The sequence below is a fragment of the Oryzias latipes genome, chromosome 2 (assembly GCF_053564925.1).
Source record: "Oryzias latipes strain Hd-rR chromosome 2, Olatipes_Hd-rR_3.1".
In the NCBI taxonomy this organism is placed as follows: domain Eukaryota; kingdom Metazoa; phylum Chordata; class Actinopteri; order Beloniformes; family Adrianichthyidae; genus Oryzias; species Oryzias latipes.
Window position 1 is genome coordinate 7,940,693 of NC_136238.1, and position 22,267 is coordinate 7,962,959.

Sequence of the window (22,267 nt, forward strand, 5' to 3'; positions counted from 1 at the left end):
GCAGGTTCATGTGACAAAGGCCTACGACTGGGGTCTACAACCCTTCCTGTTTTCCAGCTCTTCCTGCACTTCTTGCTTCACACGACCTGAATCAGGCGTGCTCAGTCAATCAGAACATGGAAACGACTGAATCAGCTGATCAGCACCAGTGGGAAAAGAAAGCACTGGAATACAGGAAGGGTGGTAGATCACCAGGACCAGGATTGAACAGTCCTAGACCAACATTTGCAGGCCAGAAGTACATAAAGACTAGGGTCCTATCTTGATTTGATAATGTTGTTAAACGGGCCTGTATACAATTCCATGGAACAGACATTCCTAGGTTTTTTTTTAATTAGCCAAAATTACTAGAAGAAAATTCAAAACTCTGCTCTACAGGATAAATGGATGTAAATATTTGGCTTAGATGACTTGTTTTCCCGAGAACCCAGCATCGTCTTCTTACCGGCTGGTTCAGTCAATCCACAGACTCTGCACTGTGTGAAGAAATGAATAGAGGGACAGCTGGCGTGTCGCTTAAGCACAGTTAATTCTGCGCAAACACAAGGGTGATGATCATAATTATCTCTCATACGAGCTTCCGATGCAGGCACGCACTAAGAGATAGAAAGTCAAACATGATTTTATAGTTGTTGCAAAATATGTTGCACGCCGACGTCCACAAACAGGTGCCTGTACAGCTGAACCAAATAAGCCAAGTTCTGCCCCAAGCAGTGGTATTTACCGACAAGCACTGACTAAACACTTACTTTCACTTCTGTTGAAATATTGATCAACTTTTTTCCCCCCCATTATTTGCATTAGGGAAACTAACAATAGTTTATTCACCATCAACTTTAGTGGGGGGTTTGGGCTGATTGATAAACTCATATGTGCTCCATCCAAAAAAAAAAAGGAAAAGCTCATAGTCTGTACTGATCTACAGCCCTTCTGCAATCTCACATGCATTTTCGTGATAATTGTGGCAGAAAAAGCTGGAAGTTGCAGCTGTTTTTTCTAAAAGATGTAATAAAAGTTAAGTTAAAAGATTCAAAAACTGTTGTGTGTTCGTTGTGGTTTCAGTTACAAGGAGAGACTCATTGTGCGCTAAGACACTGTCACTCTAACCCAATGCATCTTGGGAGATGTAGTGGAAAAATCCGCCGACCGCAGACAGACATTGTTCATTGTTTTGTTCACTTGTTCCACGGTCTGACACCGGATTCTGTGGAAAGCTACACCGCTAAAGACGAGCTTTAGCTGGTATTTTTGTTAGAACTGAGCAACTTTATGAGCAGAATCAGAACAAGGAAGTGAAGACTTTAACCACTTCTGATTGGTCAGACTGATGACATGTGATTAAGACTCCAAGAATGATTGGTGGAGACAGTTAAACTGTGTACACTGGTTGAAAAACACTGACATAGGACATACATGTAGATTAAAGGAATATTTTTCTATTTGTCCTTGAATAATCTTCAAAAACTGCAAATGTACTGAATGAATGAACCAAACTGATTGATTGGTTGGATCATTTCAAGCATTTTTTGAAAGGGAGAGAGCAAGAAGCAAACGTATCTACCCCAAATTCTTCTAAACTCATTGAAGACCAAAAAATAATCCTCATAGACGATCAATAATTGTATGATCTACTTTGTCCACATCAGCAGGTCCACTCTGCTTTTATTTTTTATTATAGTGATGGGAAAACACAAAGAGCTAATTGTACTGGAGTGCAAAAAATAGATTAAAAAAATGTTTTAAAGGTAATTAGTCCGTGACGATGTTAGCATTTAAGCAGAGCAACTTGAGTTTGAGAGGTTCTCCAGTTTATTGTGAGATAAAAGGGAAAAATCATGTTTGGAAAAAAATCTTATTTAAAAAAAAAGTTGAGTTTTTTTTGTCACCTAAAGCAACTTGACTTTGTTTTTCTGTTATCTATCAACATTTTTAGGGGACGAGTTGAGTTTCGTTACTCTACTTTGTTGCTTTTCTGACAGCTCGTCTATAATTAGGAGGAGCACTTAGGTGTGAGACTAAACAGCTTAAACACAGAATGAAGCACGGAGCGGGATGTTCTACATGCCACCAGTACAAGATGACGGGAGGAGTCCCACTCCTTTGTCACCCCCCCCCCCCCCCCGCCCCTCAAAACTGCTTGCATTAGCATAAAACTAATGTCAGACGGCGAGCAGGATTCAGCAGAAGTGTGACAGGAGGGAGGCGGCGGTTTCACTTTCGGCAAAAAAAAGTGAAAGGGAAGACTGCAAGGTTAGCATTGCATTTAGGAATGTGTGTGTGGAAGGGGGGGGGGACTCAATTTCCCATCACAGTTATGCACCACAAGCAGAACAGATGTGAAGTTTCTTGAACGCGTTAACTTCAAGTCCATTTCAATATTCGCTCCTCAGCAAATCTAAAACCTGTGACATTAAAATAAAGCTGCTTTCACAGGATTTGTGCTTCGGCTTGGCTGATAAGATCAACAGGGCAACACTCCAATACTGACAAAGAAAATTGGCTGCCAATGCGGCTTAGATACACTTGGGAGTGACACCGCGAAGTCCATTCAGAAGACGCAGCTTTGAGCGTAGAACCACCGTCAGCGTTCTGATCGGAGGACGGATAAGTGCCAGTCTATGCAGCAACAGATCAGCACGAACCAGCGATGTGACGCGCATTCAAGAACACGCTAAAAGCCTAATGTGTTCACACTGTACAATCAGGGAAGGGCTGCTTCTTCTTTGCTTTTCCTACTGTTTACTAGCACACGTCTACGACCTACAGTTCAAGAAGGCTTGGTGCAAAATGCCCAAGTAGTGCAAATCTGGCGAATCTTGTTCCAGGCTTTTTTTCTTCACAGCTCTATTCCGATATTTGAAAGACCTGGTGTCACAGAATTCCGGCCGGACTCAATCCACATTTATTAGTTTTTCCTTCATGATCAATTTTCAATTGGTTGGCACTTCCGTATATTGATAAGGACGGTATCTGTTCATCACTGCCAAATCTGAGTCCCTGATTGGTCACAGTTTAATTTTCAATGCACCGACATGAAGTCTTTAAATACTTCCTTTCAATGAAGTTTCTAAAGGCTTCACATACGTGGTAACCCAACCCCTGGGCTGCAGATCAGTCCATGGGACGGTTAGGACCGGGCCACAAAGGATCTGATTCTGATCTGATTCTGAAGGAAGTTTTATTTTGGAGAACTACTGGATTCTCTTCACAACATCAGACTCTATCCTTCTTTAAGTGGCTACACCAACATCTAAATTGAAACCACCAAGCTAACAAAGTCACCAAAAAACAAACATATCTGAAAAGTTTCTTTTTGGAGAAATGAGTCAGTGAGGAATCAGAAGAAAAGCTTTCTAATTCAAATAGCTAATTTACTGTCATGGCGATATCAGCTTGTGCAATACGCGTGATGCTAAAGATAGCAACTGCCATAAATGTTTGCCTAAAATTATCTCATGGCAGCTTATAGTAGTTAACAGATCAAATATAGCCCTCTATGCATCTGACCAATCAAATGGACCCTTTTCATGTTAGACACCTGCCTCTTATGTGGACGTGGATCACGTGGAGTTTGACTTTTATTCCAATAGAATTGTTGCAGTGAAAGGGAAAAGATGTAATAGTTGTTTATGTTTTGCCATGTATGTCAAGTCACATCATCATCGCCATATTGATCACAAATTTGGCCCATTTTATCTTATATCGTTCAGCCCCAATTTACTGCATCAGTTCCCACACACCATAATGATAATGCATAATATTACGCAACTGGCTCACTAATGTTACAAGGATGTTGCTTATAAAGTTCCTCAAACGGTGGATTCATGTTTATTATGTTATTAAGAAAATACCAGCCTCAGCGACTGTTTTTTTCTATTTGTTGCAGCTTTTAAATCCGACGAGAAGGAAATTGGCGTCTGACTTTCTTAGCTTCCACTTTGACAGGTAAAGGTTAAGGGAAGATCCATTTCCCATTTTAACGGTTCCCACGTGAAATCTGGGATAAACCAAAAAAAATTGGACGCCGGCTTCAGCCTCGTACTGTCAAATATTGTCCGACATTGAACCGGTCAAAAGTTACATGATAACTGCAGAGTTTTAGCGCCACCCTGGTAATTGCGATTGGATTTTTCAAGGCGGTGCCCAACATTTCCCAAGTTGCAACATAAAAGTGCACACCAGCAGGAAATCCAAAGAAAGATATCAGAGATAAAGCTGTCTAAATCCTCTGATTTAACAAGCACACCGCTGCATGTTCTCCATCCAGCGACCTGAGCAGGAGCTGCTGAATAGAAATAATGAAAGACACAGGAGGTCCACCGAGGTTTCTGTTTCTGTTTTGTATGCACAAGGATACTTGGCGCCCCCCCCAGGAGCCCCGTCCCACTCCTCCCACCCCACTCGGATGGAGCAGTGTGTTTTTACTCACTCTGCCTGCCTGCAGAATTTTCTTTTATGGCGAGGATAATTGAGTCTATAAAAAGAAATTCTGCACCTGAGAGGAAGCACAGTAATTCATTACACACCACAACATTCCCACGAACACACAGGAATGTTGGGTATTTACTTTGTGGGGCTCATGAATACCAACACATTTGTTTGTGGTTTTCTCTTTTCTACATTTATTGATGGAAATAATGTCATATTATTGGAACCAACTAAAAAATACTGTTGGGAATATGAAAGTAGATTTGTCAAATGAGCTACTTTTGAGTCCTGAAGGTAAGAGTTTTCATTTAAATGTTTTAAATGAACGTGTTGATGTTGTGTTTACCTATTGACATCTCTACTAATTGAGTAAATAAATGGGGTACTATTTGGACACAAAAGTACACTAGAAAAATATCAAGAGCCTTTTTGGTCACAAAGAATCCCAAAGACCTAAAACTTTTCCAGAGGGGTTAAAAAACAAAAACAAACCCAAGACTCATTGGTGGTCTTTGGGCGTTTGGACCATTGACTGTATAAGGCTCTGTTCACACCGCCCTTCAGCAGCACGTGTTCAAGCGGCTACTGCCAATAAAAAGTCTCTGTAAATGGGCGTAAACAATGAAAATTCACTTACTGCATAACCTGAGGCATGCTTCAAAATCAAGTCTAAAATCAAGGTTTTGCAGAGGTGGTATATGGCGTCTGCTTATATAGCAAGAGAGTTACTCAGTTAGCAACCAAAAAAAGACAAATATTGGTTGAATGTGGACAAAGAGTGGGAAAAATTGACACAATTCGCAGTTTCATGACCACCGTTGTGTTCACACCGCACAAGTGGTAGTAGCAGGGAGGGTCTTCTTCTGTTTTTCTACCGTTTACTAGCGCATGTTCGCCGTCTACAGTTGGAAGAGACTTGGTCTGAAATGTTGAAGAGGTGGACCCTCAATTGTTAATTTCTCTTTCTTGATCGATGTTCAAGCAGTTGGCACTTCTGTGATTTGAAGAGGACAGTAACCATACGTCAGTGCCAAGTCCAAGTCCCTGATTGGTCAAAGTTCAACTGGTTTAACTTTCAACGCAGGTTCAATGGTGACGTGTTTGGAAGTAGAGTCCAAAAATGTATTTGAAAACTAAAAAGGACGCAATCCCCCATGTGAATGTGTACAATTATTAATTTATTAAGTCTTCTTACTAAATTCAATATTCATAAATGTAAATGTCATCATGAAAACACTAAACTTAAAAATCAATATCACACCTGACTAACAGACAGACTCTCCAAAAATGATTTGCGAATCTTTGCATGTCTTTATGTAACTAACCCCCCTGGTTGTTTGTTTTTTCCGCTGTATTGCGCAACACAGTGTTGTGGACTTGCACTCCACTAAGTAAAGTTGGGGAAAAAAGTACAACACCCACTCGTCACTACCAAATCCAAATCCCTGATTGGTCAAAGTTAGGCTGTTTAATGTTCAAGCAGGAGAAGTGTCTAATAAACACCCGATTTATACGTACAGCCCAAAAAAAACAGAAAAAAAAAAGCAGAGCTATGTGGAAACGTAAACGTTTTGAGCGTAAAAACCTAAAATACCGGTTTACATAGACTTTTCATTGAAAACGGTTGCTTGAACACCTGTAGCCAAGGTCGATGTGAACGTGGCTTTTGTGAGAACGTATGTGTTCAGACAAAGTATCGTTCATGACACAGACTGAATTAATCTCTAGAAAAAGATACAATTGAAAAAATGTCAACAAAGGCTTCAGATCCTGCAGTGTTACAAACCCAGACAGTTTAGCAGATTAGAATAGCACTTTTTCCAGAGCGAGTCACAAAGTGCTTTACAAAGAGCATAAAATCATATCAAAACACAAAAAAGTAATAAAATACAATAATAATAGGAGTAAAACAAAACACAGTAAAATGTGGTAAAACTAGGACTAAATCAACTAAAAGCTCCCCTAAATAAAAACGTCTTGACCTGAGATTCAAAACACTCAACGGAGTCGATCTGACGCAAAGACAATGGCAGGGAGTTCCAAAGACGAGGAGCAACGGCTTGAAATGACAGATCTCCTCTGGTCTTAAAGCGGGTTTTGGGAGTGCTCAAAAGATTCTGGTTGGAAGACCGCAAGGATCGGGCCGAAGAGTATGGGGTTAAAAGGTCGGATAAGTACGGTGGAGCTTGACCATGCAAGGCTCTAAAAACTGAACAGGAGCTTCTTACAGCCCCTGAAACTGTATAAAGGCTTGTTGTTGTCATTTTGGTGTCGCCCCAAAGCTCCATCATTGCATTAAACAGGCCTCCATGCAAAGAGCTGACCCGGGTCAAATGGATTTCATTTCAAAATAAAGGCGCCAGACTCACAGCATTCATTACAGCAGCAGAGACAACGACAGAGGGAGAAAGAAGAGCGTTAGAGACGCTCTGAATGACTGAAATCATTCAGCCTGAAGCCAGATGCCAGCCATCTTTTTGGTATGCAGCGCGTAAAGCCTGTTCTCCATCGCCGCTGACATCCCAGGCAGAAGAATTATGATGAGCGATGATTGTATCACCACTGTAATTGTAAATGTAAATCCTCAAGCGCGGCCACCCTCTCTTTTTTTTCTGCATAACGATGAGTTGCTCAAACAAAATTTACATTCCACTTCATATTGTGTGGCGAGTACATAACTTTGACAAACAATAACCGCTGACAAATAAATACCATAAAAGGAGATGATTAACTCCAGAAAAGTAATCTGTGCTGATAATTTCCCCGGCGCTGGCGTGCTGCTGCTCTCCCAGGCGGCGTTTGACTCTCCATAATTTTGTGTGCGTATATGATGGTGACGTGGAGGATTAAATGCTGTGCTTGGTGGACACAATGAAAGTGGAGGAGCGTTCACATTCTGGTTCTTCCTTGTGTTTAGTGGGCTTCTTCAGGAAGTGGACGCTTCTACGCTCGCTTTCAGTTATTTTGATGGATTCTGAGATTCGGGAAAGACCGAAAATCCTTGGACAATGTTGCTCTCTTGTCATTTTAAGTCTACACGTTTCAGCAGACAATGGACTCGATCTAAACAAAGTCTTATCCTTTCTATAATCAGGGGTTTGAGATTTGAAAGGATTTCAACCCATTTCTGACTTTGTAATGGGTTACTATACTTAAGAGCTTAGACCTGATGACATCATAGCTGATTTATTGGATTGGAATTATGTATTCTACACGCCAACTGGTTCATTTGTCATGTTTTTAAATAAATATGTGGCATTTAAAGACTCCCCCCCAATCATCGTCATTCCTGGTGGTCTTTTAATTATGATTTTGGCATTTTTAGACAAAATAAAAACATGTGTGTCATTTTCTAGAACATTGTTTCTGCAGAGCGGCAGTCATGGTCGGGACCATCGTCGTGGAACACACCTTACATTCCCTTACATACTCAACCTGACATTAGAAGTGCAACAAAAATGGCGAGCAGTATCTGAGCTATCCAGCCGTAGAGTTTGGAGCCAGATGCCAGTTGGGACGAGAACAACAAGATGTGCATGGATGTATTTGTCTGCATCAAGCAACGTGCACAACGCCCTCGGCAACGCCCGTTACTTCCAATGAATAGTCTGAGTAAACGCACGTAAACACACCTTTTGGGCTTCTCCCACATTCACGTGTTTTTATGACTGTTTTTGGACACTTCGTCCAAAAACACGCCACCATTGAACACACGTTGCAAGTCAAACAAGGTCAAACTTTGACCAATCAGAGACTAGGATTTGGTGACGAGCCTGACAATGTCTGGATTTGTTATTCAATTAAAGACAAAGCAAGGCCGCTCTTCTGACATGATGGTAATCCACATCTATCACTGCAAACGTTCCAGCTCCAGTTCCCAAATTGCGGGATTTGCACCGATTCCACATTTCGCACTGAGCCTCTTCCAACTGTCATTGGCGGACATGAGCTCGATAGAGAAGAAGAAGAAGCCCCTCCCTGCGAGTCCAGTGTGAACACCATGGGCAAATGCCCGGTGTGTGTGTGTGTGTGTAGCATCAAGATAGAGCGGGGAGCCTGTGGCCCGCCCAGCTTTGTCACAAATATGATCTTTTGTTCGTCTGCTCCTGATTCCCAATGATTTGAGAAAATAAAAATACTCAGAAATGCAACTTTAGGCTTCATTTTCTTCATATATGTCCTCCATCATCAGAATAATGATACAAGAACATGTTAAAAAAAGGCAATTTTCATCGCAGCGGGGCTTTTAAATCTTTCCCATCTATTAGACACTGGTTTCTGCAAACACACAAGCCTTCATTTGCTACACGACCTCTGATCCCGTAGCTGCCAGCAATGGCAGCAAGTTGTTGTTTTAACCTTAAGTTTATTTATTCATTTCAGTGATAAATTCATAATTTTTGATCATTTGCTATTAAACAGTCCCTGAATTTATTATAAGAGAGGTAATAACCGATTTATTAATTAATGGAACTTTATGTTGATTTTTTCCCCCGTCAGGACTGTTATTATTGTAACACGCAACATACTGGGTGCGTGTAACACGGAGAGAGTCTGAAGTATTTAACTTTCTTTTACATTTATCAAGACTTGTGTCAGATATAGAGTTGCTGCAGAAAGATCTCTTTAACCCCATTTGCGGTATTGCGGCCAACGAGGAATGACAGTTTGTGTTCATTCGTTTATTTTGTTTATGTTGTGTGTGTGATGTGTATTGAAATAAGTTGTTGTCTGTGAGAATGTTTTCATTCATATTTATTTATATGTTTGTACAGTTCTCACGGCATGTTTGATGGCACCTGTGTGCAATAAACACCTGTTGTAGGTACCGTAACCATTCGGCCTGCAATAACCGTTCGGGGTCTTTTGGACTGAGGACAACATCACACTACGGTGGCCCCACTTGGACAAACTACATATGTCCAAGATCTGCTCGGGCTCTACATATTTTTGGTTCGCGTTTTGCAGCTTAAAGTTCTTTTCCCTCATAAGTTGTGTCTGACATTGTTCTTTGTGATGTTTATAGAGAAATTTTGCCACAACCCACTTTGTAAAAAGATCTGTGGCCGTTAGAATCAACCGGCCGCTCCACACGAGTGAACCGCGTCTCTGAGCAGAGCAGCTGGAGTCTCGTAGCTTCGTGTTTGCAGGCAGGGAAGGTGCTTTGTTATAGTGTGCGGTTCGGAGAAGGGTTCAGACCGCCGTCCATTCGGCTGCAAATGCACTTAATAATAATCATAACAAAAATAAAAGCATGTTTAGAAGATAATCTCGCTCTATGTCGGAGCTCTGCTTATTTACAACAGACTTCATAATATCTTCTTCTACGGTAGTATTGTAATTTTTCCAGACCAATCACTATCAGACACGCCATCGGACCAACAGACAGCCAATCACATAATGTGACGTCAGCAATACTCGAAGGACCCCGAACGGTTGTTGTAAGCCAAACGGTTATGGTACCTACAGCGTCAACACAACAACTTGTGTCCATGATGTATCCGGAGGGGAGTTCCACATGCTAGCATAGCTTTGGCATTAGTTAGCATCATTAAAATGTTGCATCTGTCTGCAACGTCTTTAAACATTTCATCAATCATTAAGTAACCTGACTTCTTCCTTTTGGTCTTCGGTCTCTTCAGTGACCAACTGCAGCAGTCAGCCTTCACACACAATTTAGCAGGAAATGCATTTTTATTTGTTTTTAGCCATTTTCTGCCCAATTAAACCACTAACAATTAAGTTTTAGCCAAACTAAAGAGAGCGTTCGGGGATAAAACAGCTCCAGGTTTCTCTCATTATTCAAAAAAGCAAAGTGACAGCAGTGTAATCACTGGTTTGTGGCGATTACACAGACAGAAAAATAGATATAAGGTTCTTCTTCTTCTGTCTTTCTCTAGAGAGAAACTCAGTGTTGCATTGATAAAAACAAGTGCAATTAGCATATACAAATAGCTGTGTGCTGCTGCTCATTTTTCATCAGCCAAAGAGGTAAATGAGCTAACAAAGTTTGCTCAAATTAGCCTAATTAAAGGAGTTAATTGATGCTTTTCTCTTTATCTTGCTCATTCTGTCAGCAGACGATTGTATGCAGCTCTGCTTAGAGTACCGAGCAGTTATTCTTCCGGGAACACCCATTAAAATTAAAGTTGATGAAATTTCATTAATGCCATTGTGGGAAGGGAAAGGAACATTTCCTGATGAATCTTCACTTTGCTCTCACAGATTTTGTTTTTCTGAAATGTTCTCCAGTCACACAGTTTTCCAATTTCTTCCGTGAGAAGCTGTGCTTAGTTTTTAAATGATAGTCCAATTATTGTAGCTGAGAGAGTTTCTGTTTGTTTGTTTGTTGTCGAGTCACCCAACGCTGACCTGTGAGTCATTCACCGCTAAAATGACACCTTTCAGAGCAGCAGAAAGAAAACACTTTTTGTTTTAAATTAAAAGTTTCAGAGGCGAATTTAGACGCAAGAATCCACAACAGATTCTTTTCAAAAGCTTTTAAATTCAGCTTTTTAGTCATTTGTTTTTGATTTTTTTTAAATGTTTCCTGTATCTTACAAATTCTGTTTTATTTGTTTATTTTCTTGGATTTTGATAGTACATTGTCAAGAACTTTGTAGTTTTATCTGTAAAAAGTGCCACATACATATAAATCATTCTGCTTCCTAAACTAAACGTTTTTTTGTGAACAGCTGCTGACCAAAGCGCCTGGCCCCCTAAAACTGTACTGGAAATACTGATTCAACTGCATCAAAAAAGTTTAAAATTCTTTAAATCAATTCACAGTTTTTTCTTTTAATTGAGTTTTTTCTTGTTGTATTTTTCAGGCAAAAAAAGTTTTTTATTTGACTATTTTGTTTTTCCTTAAACAGAAGTGTTGCTAACGCCTGTATATTTAAACAAATTAATTTGACTGTCAAATTGAACTGAATGATGAAGCTTTCAATCAAACAGAAGCGATCCAAAAATACATCCGGTCTGGGTCCAAAAGGCAGAACTTCTCACTGGGTTTAAAAACCCCGAACAACCAGCTTCGGTTCTGAGGGTTTTCCAGTTATACCTTCCCATCGCATCATTCGACTGTATATGAGAACTGGACTGAGTAAGAATGACATTACCAATGCAAAATTCACTCCCGGCTCCAACCAAATGACGTCAATTCAGACGTCCTTGTTTTGGTGATTCGGATGTTGCCATGTTGAAGCCACATGTTGTCAGTAAACAGGGATTGGTCCGACTCAGTCCGAGTCATTATTTCTATGACAACCACTCTCACCAATCAGGAGTGAGCTTGTTGGAAGGCCACCCCCCTACCACGTGAAAGCAGGCTACATGTAATCTGCCAAACGTTTACAACGTTGGACTTGAGACCAACTACTTCCATTAAGGCATCTGACTGGTCAGTTTATAACTTGAATAACTTCCAATAAAGAAGAAAATTCTTGTTAACAAAGAGGATTATCAAGAAAATGTTAAGAAAAAAAAAATGTTAAAAAAAATCAGAGCAAAAATAGTTCTTCTGACCAATAGAATGACGGCTGTTTATTTCTCTATAGAAGTGGGATTTTGGCTTCTTGGAGCCAGCAGATATTTCCTGTTTCCTGTCACTCATTCCAGCTCTCATGTACAGTCAATGATTTCATCTGATCCAAGTGATCCACAGCAGGGGGTTCTGGGAGCTCCTCTGTGTGGTCAGTGCCAGTTTTCAAAGAAAAAAGACCCAAAAACAACAACCTGGCAAACATGACGTCTCATGATTGGAGATAAAATGCTAGTTTTAACAGAGGGGGGACGGGAAGAGTCCATTTTCACACAACATCAGACTAAAGATAGTTATTTATCCTGAAGTGCATTTCTGCTAAGAGACTTTCATAAACACTTCAGTCTGTAAAGGTTGATGTAAAAGTCATAAATATCCCTGAAAATGGTTTTCAGTTCCAAATAAAAGCAACAACAAAAAAATAAAGGTAAATAAAAGGGGCCAATGGAAAGTGGGCATGCATTTTTTCTTTCTGTCTAAATCCTCTCCAAATGAAGAGATTGGCGACTCTGGTTAACCCGGAGTCCAATTACAAGGAAAGAGGTGTGAAGTATATGAGTCAGATTACGGGCCCATCTTCCCAGAAATAAGGACTCTGTCATCAGGGAGCGGACGGCCTTGCAAAGCCAGCCAAGCCTGGCGCTGAGCAGAGCCTTATTCTCTCTTCTGTCACTTCTGGTTGCTGTGAAGCGGCCACTCCGCATGCGAGCCTGCAGGCAGCGGCGCAGAAAATGCAGACATATTCTGTTATTTACATTCTCTAAGCCCACGAGCACCGAGACGCAAACACAGAGCGACGAGCACAAACGCAAACGTGCGAGCTACCGGCTTTTACCGAGCCGCAACGCAGATTTGGAATGTTCTTGAAGTGGATTTCAGAGGAGCCCCTGCAAACACATAATCAGGTGGCCACTGGCATAAATAATGCAGAGCCAGTCAAACGCTCTGTTGTAGAAAGTGAGGCTCAGAGATCTGCTGCAAGAATGCTAAAATGCTCATCTTAGCTTAAGTCTAGAATGTTTGTTCCGTCAACCCAGTGTTGACGTTCCACCGTAACTCTTTAAATTCCAGTACATTCTGCAGCGGAGAAAAGCAGCTCTGTTCCGTTATGCAACACTTCCCTTTAGTAGATTCCTGTGTTGCAAATTGGTGCAAAGAGGAAAATAAAAGCCACTTTTCTCCATGTTAAACCAGCTGATGTATGTTGATAACATGACAGTAGAAGACTTACGGTAGGTCAAAGAGCGTCTGTGATTTAGGCGACATCTCTGGTGTTATAAGGGCCTATAGCATGCTTTTCTTAAGCCTTTCAGAGTATCCTATATCCATGTATATGATAATATATTACCTTTGGAACACTAAAGAACCATTTGTTTGTGAAATATAAGTTATTTTTGTGGCTCATTTTCTTACCCAAAAGTAATACGACTCGATCTCTGATGCACAGCCTTTCGCTTCTTGTGGGTGCCGCCCATTTCATGATATCGACCTAGAGCCAGCCTCTGCAGCGCGACTGCGTTTCGCCCATGACAAAAATCCAAACTTTAGCAAAGATGGATGCGCTGATTGTTCATATAAAAGGAAGGCCGGTCACCGCTACCCCCATGGGTAAAGTGGGCGTGTGTGGTTTAGCCGGGGGGCGGAGCTGGCAGCACAGACTCCTCCTGGAAGGGGCTGGTCTCACTTTGCGACGTCACAATGTGAGAACCTGCTCGTTTCTGGCAGGTTGGGAGGGGCTGATGTTGAGACAAGGTTTTCAGAAGAATACTCAGAAATGCCTGAATGTTTGTTTTTTTGTGAGAAATTAACATTATAATACACCTACAAGCTCAACAACAGCTAGCAGGAAAATGCTACATGTGGTAACATGAACACCAGCTACATTCATGAAAAGACCCAGTAACTACACCGATGATAATGGTGTTCTTGGTGTTTTTAACATGCTTCTCTTTCAGGAGAAAAAAATGCAGTTGGAAAAAGATCGTATTTGTGGCGGTGAAGCTACTTTGGCAAACCACCAGCTTCCTCCTCAGCTCCATTCTGACAAATAGATCCGTCTTTGTTTTCCTCGTCTGAGCTGGTATCTGGATCAAAACTGTACGGCTGGAAAATACTGCTCGCCATTTTTGTCACACTGATTGTGTTTGGCCGGGGGTGTGAAGGGCTGTAAGCTCGTTGGGAGAGTGTGTAAACAGAGAGCTCTCAGTTAAGGTTGATGGGAAGAGGGGGAGTGGGGTTGCTCCAATGCAAACAGTCCACAGCTGCCACTCTGCAGAAAGTATGTCGCAGAAAACGACAGGCTTTTTGAGTTTGACTAAAAACGTCATGATCGTAAATGAAAGACTACTGGGAACACTTTGTAACAATGGGTCAAAAGATGGTTGAAGTGGGACAAAGAACGACATAAGTTACCCCTTTCCTGACTGTGATACTGGCTGTACAGAGGGGGCAACACTGCATCCTAACTAGCTAAAAACACAGCACTGAAAGCCACAATGGATGACTTGGAAACATTCGTCCAGCACAGATCGAGGCCCCTTCCAGACTCTGACGACCACAGTCTCTACAGACCTCCTCCTTGCCTCACAGCAGATTACCTGAATCAGGTGTCTCCAGCTAATCAGGAGCAGGAAATGTAGGAAAATAGGGGGATTGATGGGCCGCATTCCTGCATGTTTTCCAACAAATTCTCCTTTCACATGTCCAAATTGGCTGGACACACCTGATCCAGGTAATCATTCATGAATAGGGCACAGATATCTGGAAATCATACAGACACACTGGTCCTTGAAGCCTGGAGTAGCCCATGCCTGGTCCAGTTGGTCGAGTCTACCTGACGAACAAAATCCAGACTATTTTGTGTGTTTTGTTGGATAAATGAACACGGATGAGCTCATCATGCTCACTGGCTTGGGAACACACAACAAAACGTCCTCTCCTCTGTACGATCACACGTCAACTTCTCAACAACAGAAGGATCCTTTGTCCCAGAACCAGCGACCAGAGCAGGTCGACTTTCAGGAAGGTCGCATGACGTTCGAGTGGAAGCCTTCCTTAAGTCTGGTCCTCTAAAGCTTAAGCTGCACGGATCAGTGCATGAGCGGGTGTTCATGTGGGATGGGTGAGCTCCGAAAAGGTCAAGAATCGGCCCACATCCACCCTGACAGAGGAAGGGCAGAACAGAGAGAGCTGGGTGCCGCTTGTAGGTGGTTAATTCAGAGTAAAATCATGCTCTTCTATAACATGTTTGCAAAAGTGTTTTCATGTCATCAAATTCAAAGAAATGTAACACCAAAAAGAGATTTTCATCCAGTAAAAGTTTCAGTCTAATAACCTGGAGGTCAGTTTCTGTGCGATGGAGATGCCCTTTGTTTTGTATTCTCCTCTCTGGGTCATGTGACCATGGTCCCACCTTCACACCTGTGCAGCCTGAGGCGGGGACAGCCGCAGCACGGACCCCCGAGGTTCCAAACAGCGGAGGGGGGCCGGTGACAGCAGACACGATGCTGATTAAGTCAGACAGCATGAAAAGGAGCAGCTGAGTTGAAGGTGGGTTGCAAAGCTGCTTGTGGAGGAAGCAGCGAGGGTACGCAGCCTAAAGAAGCTTAAATACTCCACCCTGGATGAGATTTGGAAATTGTAGGTGGATGTCAGCTGAGCGAGCAGCTGATGCATAACCCCGGTGAGATCATCTGCTTTCCGCTGATGCACAGGGATTGATGGCTGAGCCCAGTGAACGAACGCACTTCATATCATTGGAGGCTGAAGGAATTATTGTTTCCACGCACAAAGTAGCGAGTAAGGCTTTGGACGAGGTTAGAGGAGTCACTTCCTGTTCTTTCCCATTAGGAAAAAGCCTGCGGCAGGAGACTGTTAAAACATACGAGTTTACTCATAAAAATATTTGTATTTTAAGATAAAACATCTACGTTTAGCCTGTTTGTGATCAATACTATGGAATAACTGAATTAGGAAATCCTAGCCTACAATGGTAGTCACCTGGGGGGTGACCTTTAAGGGTGGATTTTTGGGTTGTGGTGGGTCACAGGAGTAGCAGCTGCATCTTATGGGTGTGCCTCGCTGTTGCCTTGAGGCTTATGCAGCTACATCAAGGGTGTCCTGAAAATGGACCGTACCACTGTCGTGCGTGTGGTAAGTGTACGTCGCACGGTGCCTTTACGCCGCACTCTAGTCATTAGTAAACAATGACCCCATATTTCTTTATCTTGAAATACCTTTGTAAGTCCCTGTGAGTGTGAAGACAAACCAATAGGGACACTTGCTGTCAGTCTAAAAAATGTGTTATAAGAGTTATTGAGCCTGGAAGTCCGAATCTTGCTAACTCTGCTGTTTTTGCTCAAACTACTGCTGTATTCTGCTGCGGTTTACGGCATGATATGCAGACTTCTAGTAGAGCATTTATCTGTAATAGTAAGCTTGAAATATCCAATACCTGATCAGGATACAAGATCCAAGTGCGTTTGAGCTTGAAACTACGTGATTATTAAAATATTGGAACGTCCCTAGTTGTGATTTAGGCTTAATTGGTGTTTACCTAAAGTAGCATTTTCTTACCCTCCTTTAAGGCCCAAATTGGTCCAATTCACTCATACTCACACATCCACACACCAATCCGTGGATCGACTGCCATACAAGACGGTAACCAATGAGCAAAGGGGGGTTGTGGGTTATGCTTAAGGACACTTTGACACATGGGAGGAGGGCCAGGAATTAAACCTGCGACCTCCAACCCGAGGTCGACAACCCCTACCTCTGCAACACAGCCACCTCTATTACATACCTAACTTTTTAAAGTCCAGTTTTTCTCAAAACCTTCGCTCATCCTTTCCCTGTAGCTATGACGATGCTAATGGATGATGCTAACAGATGTAGCTAATTTGTCTGTAAACTAAGCAACATGTTGCTACTGTCCTCTCAATGTGAAAGCAATTTTTCGCATCTATAGAAGCTGAAATACAAAACTACAAGTTTTAAAAGATAAGTGCGGAAACATGACTGGATATTTTGAGTAGAATAATATGATTGGATTGTCCTGTTTACATGCCGCTAGAATAATCCTATAACTGTATATCACTGGACAGCTTGTTCCCTCCCCCCTCATGTTCCAAACAGGAAGTACCTGCTGGCTTCAAGAAGCCAAAATCTCTTAGACTTCTATAAAGAAATTGCTTTACTCATGATCGGCATCAGTAGTTGCTCTAGAGACTTGACTCAGACCGACTCGGATCAATCACTGTGGTCTGGCTCCAACATGGTGGCGCCCATAATGTGGAAAAATGTTGACTGAATGGACTCAATTTCGCTGGAGCCGGCGGTTAGGCATTTTCTATGGGTGACGTCACACTTGCTTCGTCCATCTTTATTTACAGTCAATGCTTGTGACTCATTAAAAAAAAATCAAATTTTTGATGTGAATGAAAAAGGGGTAATGTTAGCATATTGCATAAATCCACGTCTTTTAATGCAACTTTGTTGCTGTGCAACATTTTCGTCTTAGCAAACCATTTCCTGCTGCTCTGGTAAAATTCCAACCCTCATCACAAGTGTGGCAGACGAAAGAGCCAAACGTTTAAAGGCTTTAGAAGGAAATTGACTTGGCAGCAAGAAAAACAAAAGCCAGAACAGCAAATACTGCATGGATCATTTCAAGTCATCCATTCATCTAATATGCATCATTAAAATCCATGCCGTAATGATCAAAAGCCTCAGCTGCCACCGCCTCACTTCAACCGCCTGCAGCGGCGCTCAGTCTGATTAAACAGTGGACACAAACTCGCCTCCTGCTGTTTACCTGTCCTCTCAATCAGCTTCCATTCATGTGGATTTCTCCAATAATCTCTAATGTTGTTTATCCTTAGCTTTACCCCCCACTTTCCACCCAATAGGGACCAATCAATCAATCCACCGCGGGGTAAACGAAATAAAAACAAACATGAACAGCTTCGCAGAAACTGTTCATTTTTTTGGGAGGGGGTTTAATCTTGAATAAAGATATTTTCCTTCTCAGTCAACACATTTTTCTTTGCTTCACAGCAGAAATCAAAATACTTGCAGTTAAGGTGACGTTGTAACACATCACAGAGCCAAAAGGTGAACAAACTAACAAAAGCAGCTTTTAAATCGTCTCCTGTGTTGCATAGTTGAGGCTGACACAACGGTCCTTTTCCTGAGATGGAACAAGTCCTGTCAGAGCGGTGGCCTGAGGCTGCACACTTCAAAAATGTGACAGAGGAAGTCTGTCTAGCAAGCAAGAAGAAAATCCTTGGCACCGCAAAGCGTCATTAAGTGGGACCTTGATCAGCTCTTTATGCTGTTCAAACACAGTTAGAGTCAGAAGAGAAATGACAGAGCTGGGTTTGCTCCAACAAGCGCAGAATAGGAGAAGTTAGGATACAACTTCTCAACTTTTAGGTGGTTTCCTGCAGCATAACAAGATGGATGTGTGGTATCGTCACGTGACCGGTGCAGAGGGAATGCGGTAGACGGGTCAGGAGGTTGCATGTTTGGTTCCTGCCATGCCTGCCCATGTGTTGAAGTGTCCCTGGGCAAAACACGGGACTCCATATTGTTCCTGCTTGTTACAGAATGGCAAATGTGTGGGTTACAAAAGTATCAGATCAGGACTTGGTATTGGTAGATACTTAAAACCAAATGAATCTGAATTGGATCAGGCCAAAAAAAACTGATCGGGACATCCCTACCTACAACAATGCTATGGTTTGGTCTGGCTTAATGGGTCCATTTCTGTCCAGCTACTTTATATTCCAGGGACACACGATGAAATCAGTGCAATATTGTTATTGGCAGATACTGGCACTGGCATGGAGCAGAGGACCAAACCTGACATTGTTATTGATTGTCAGAAAGACCACAATCCTGTTGGTAAAGTTTGTAAAGCAGCAGCAATTGGAAGTTTTTCTCCAATACAGAGAAACAAAAGCCAGAAAACATTGTACTTCAGTTCTTAGCACACAGGTGTTTCTAGTAAATTAAATGTCGTTAACAAGAGGAAAACCCTTTTATTCTGTTAAGTTGAAATATTATTTCAGCAAATGCAAATAGGTTTGAGACTATAAATCCCAGATATTGAAACTAATATTACTTTTGCCACCAGTTCATTATTCTCTTATAGCTACTTTTAACTTCCACTTGAGTCAGATTTTTAAAGAAACACAAACAAACAAATACATTTAAATTCTACGTATTTAATATTGCCATCTTATGGCGATAAAGACAAGTTACTAAATCCAGCCTTTTCATAAAAACAAGCAAATTTACTAGAAGAACCAGCCTGACAGTCCCTAGAACTTAACCCCCCACCCCCACCCCCACCCCAGCTGAAAGCACATTTGATTTCTACTCTTGGATGAAAAAGAAAAACAAACAAACGAATTAATACACTTATTGGTAATTAAATCCAACTATGGAGGCCGGATCGTTTTAAAAGGTTTTGAAAAGTACAGTTAGTTCAATTAAAGAAAACGTGCTTCAATTTGCCACGCCAGTTACTGAATTGAGTTGGTTTGGTTTTAGTGGCTCACTTTTAAACATCCTTAAAACAGGACGTCCAAGCCAATTCATGTCCAGGGAACCATTGTACAGCTCACATGATCAGCCAAGAACCATTTATGAGCAAATTTAAAACAAAGAACTCAAAAAACTTGAAGCCAAACTATAAGTTTTATTGTAATTATTTCTTTTTAATTTGCCTAATGTAAAGACCTCTAGTGGTTATTTTGCAAACTACACCTAACTTTCTGTTTCCAATAGGATTCAACGTGGAAGTGCTTGAATCCGCCCACCTGACCACTCAATTGTATAACACCCAAACTTAAATAGGCTTGGAGGTTGAACTCCTATGTGATCAATTTGATTTTTTGACCTGAATGAGTTCAACAAAACAAGCAAAGAAGACAAAACCCATTATTTTAACGGTTCAATAGTTCAAGAATGGATCAGTCCAGAAAATACTTTTACATGCCCAAAATTCACAATTCTGCCCACTTTAAAAGAAAAGGGAATATATGAAAGACATCAGCTTGTTATAAGAGTGTTCTAACAGAAATTTGTTTACGCTGCACTCCTCTTCCTTCACAGTACACACCTTTTGCACAATTATTCTTTAAAAGTAGGACACTCACATCTCTACAAAGCTTACGTCTAGTTTCCTAGGAGTGCAGCTTACTCTCAATGTTTAAGTTTGGAGCTGATTTGAGGCCATTTGCAAACCTTCATGGTAATTTTCCAAACAAGCTGCACATTTCGGATGACATTTTCAGACTGTAGAAGGGCCCATTTTCTATTAATTGGAAACAATTTTGTTTGCTCAATATCTCCAAAGACAGTTATTATAGCTGAAGAGAGAAATTATTGGACTGGCCTGTCCCTGCGGACCTTTTGTGCATTCTTATTGTTTGAAGACCCACTGGGTAATCAGCAGCTGTGCAGCTTCATTCATTATCACTGCATCTCTGCTGCGTATGAAGGACTTTGGCCAAATTTCACTGAGCTCCCTGCAGCATTAATGAAAAACAACAACAAACAAAAAAAAGATTTCTGAAGAACTAGGTCACTTTGAAGTTTTGCATTTTTAAACATTGGAACTATGCGGCAACACTTCTCCCTCCAAATTACAGTTAAAGTTTCTCGTTTCGCCTAAAACAAAAGTATATTCAAACCGATACAGGCTTAACTTCCTAAAAGCTTAATAAAAAAAAGGCCATAGAAGAACATGCAAAGATGCTGGGCGTTTAAGTACCAAAAGAAACCAAAACATCTGTCTTCAGACTAATATTTAATTACAGCAACAATAGGAGCCCCGGCAGGAGCCAAGAGCTGTCACGGCCATAATATGATAGATAATAATACTAATGCAAAATTGCTCTTGACATTCTGCAGCGTCGCTTAACCCCTGCAGAAGACCTGCTCTGTAAAAGCAGGTCGTCCAACAGTGAAGTGAATAACAGCTGACAGAAGCTGGCATGAACGATGGCAGACTAACTCATTTGCCAAAACGAGAGCGGAGAGCATTTTGTAAAGATCAGACGGAATGTCTGAGACTTTTCAGGTGAAATGACATCATGTGCCACGATTCTGTTGAAATCATCAAGTGACTTATGGGAACAGTGAACCCATTACTGTCAAATTAGAGGAAATTTTCTTAGCTTAATATCTGCTGCACTGTCATTTCACAATAAGAGTATCGCATGGCTCTTAGTGTTAGACCAACCTGGGGCACTGCTGTGGCCTTGTTATGAATTCAATGACTGTTCCTGTAATGCAGCTGTAAAGTCTGGACCACATTAGATCATTGACTCACCATTCCCCCAAGATAGAAGATTATAATCCTGCTGCCAAAAGCAAAGGATAATCTGAATTTTTTTGCCCTTGGGAGTCCTTCAGATTCCGTCAGTTTGTACCAGTGGCAATAGATAACTCCACAGTTATCACTGCCCTCCGGAAGAGAGTGTTTCCATTTAAAATCCTCTAATTTAGCAGGATTTTCATTTGTTTTTCAGCAGACTGATATGTGTTTAACACACCCTTTGGCTTCCGGATTGAAACCTATTGGACATTGGCGGTGCAGTTCACAAGGTGACCTCCAGAGGTCTGTCACCCAATAAAATCAGTTCCCATGTTACTGCAAAGCAAAATGCACTTAACAACAAAAATAAATCAAATCCCAGGCTGGTTTGCCAGACCTTTCAGTCTAGGTTTTACTATCTAAAGTGGAATGAACTTATTAGGCACATTTTCTTTTTCAACCAACTCAATGGCCTAGTGGTAGAGAGTCTGCCCTGAGACTAGAAGGTTGTTGATTCAAATCCATGATCAAGTCACGGACCCCAGGCAGAAGTGCCTTTACATTTGTAAAGACTAGTGGGGATCCCTAATGAAAAAATAAACAAAATACCAAAGAATCTAAAAATAGAACTCAATGACTTCCAGCTCCACACTCAGCATCAAGGGGTTGGATTGGTGGGTAGAACCATTAAATCCTGAGCTTTCTCTGCAATTGACCACTCCCCCAGCTGATGGGTCAAACGCAGAGAACAGGATCCACGCACCTAGGCGCATGACTTTACCTTTTTTACTTTAAAAATTGCTTTCAGCATTTTGATTGACCAGCTAGCATTACATCCTGGGTGAAGTATTCAGAAAACCGTCAGGATAATTGTCCCTCCAATGGTAACACTATACATTTAGATCAAAAGAGATCGCTGCTCACCAGTAGGTCATGTGACCACATTTAACATCCATCTGCATTGCTAACAC

At 41.4% G+C, this 22,267-nt stretch overlaps 1 protein-coding gene across 8 annotated transcripts in view; it reads right to left on the reverse strand.

Annotated features, from left to right (window-relative positions):
* The window catches only part of LOC101172314 (interleukin-1 receptor accessory protein-like 1), a 466,015-nt gene that overhangs the window by 74,059 nt on the left and 369,689 nt on the right, over positions 1-22,267 (reverse strand). The window lies entirely within an intron of this gene.